Source organism: Cyprinus carpio, chromosome A11 (assembly GCF_018340385.1).
Source record: "Cyprinus carpio isolate SPL01 chromosome A11, ASM1834038v1, whole genome shotgun sequence".
NCBI classification, from domain to species: domain Eukaryota; kingdom Metazoa; phylum Chordata; class Actinopteri; order Cypriniformes; family Cyprinidae; genus Cyprinus; species Cyprinus carpio.
The window spans coordinates 25,800,073-25,800,838 of record NC_056582.1 but is presented as its reverse complement, the minus strand read 5'-3'; positions in this window follow the sequence as shown (position 1 = coordinate 25,800,838).

The following is a 766-nucleotide window of genomic DNA, read 5'->3' as shown; positions in this document are numbered from 1 at the left end:
CCCCGGCTAGAAAATACAAAAAACGTCCAAACCACTTAAGAGCAAATAAATTGAATTATCTCAAATAAATAAAAAACAGATGTAATACTTGATAAACAAATGTGATAAGGGTGAAACTTCTATAGAATATTATCAGGTCCCTTTCTAATAAAAGCACTTTTTGTAAATAATATGATCGCAGTCATAATCTAGATACACTCTGTTTGACAGAAACCTGGCTAAACCTGATGATTATGCATGGTTTTAAAATGAGTCTACACCCCCAAGATTATTGTTATAAACATGAGCCACGTCCATTAAAAGGTATAAAAGGGAGGTATTTGCTTCAATTTATAACAATGTTTTCAGGATTTCTCAGAGGGCAGGCTTTGAAGTATAACTCGTTAGAAGTATTGGTGCTTATTATAACATTATCCAGAGAAACAAGTGTTAATGATAAATCCTGTGATGTTTGTACTGGCTACTGTATACAGGCCACCAGGGCACCATACAGACTTTATTAAAGAGTTTGCTGATTTTTACATCGAGTTAGTGCTGGCTGCAGATAAAGTTTAAGTTGTAGGTGATTTTAATATCCATGTTGATAATGAAAAAAGATGCATTGGGATCAGCATTTATAGACATTCTGAACTTTCTATTGGGGTTAGACAACACGTCTCAGGACCTACTCATTGTGGGAAATCATACTCTAGATTTAATACTGTCCGCATGGAATTGATGTTGATGAGTGATTTGAAATTATGCAGCCATAGCGATGATATCTCAG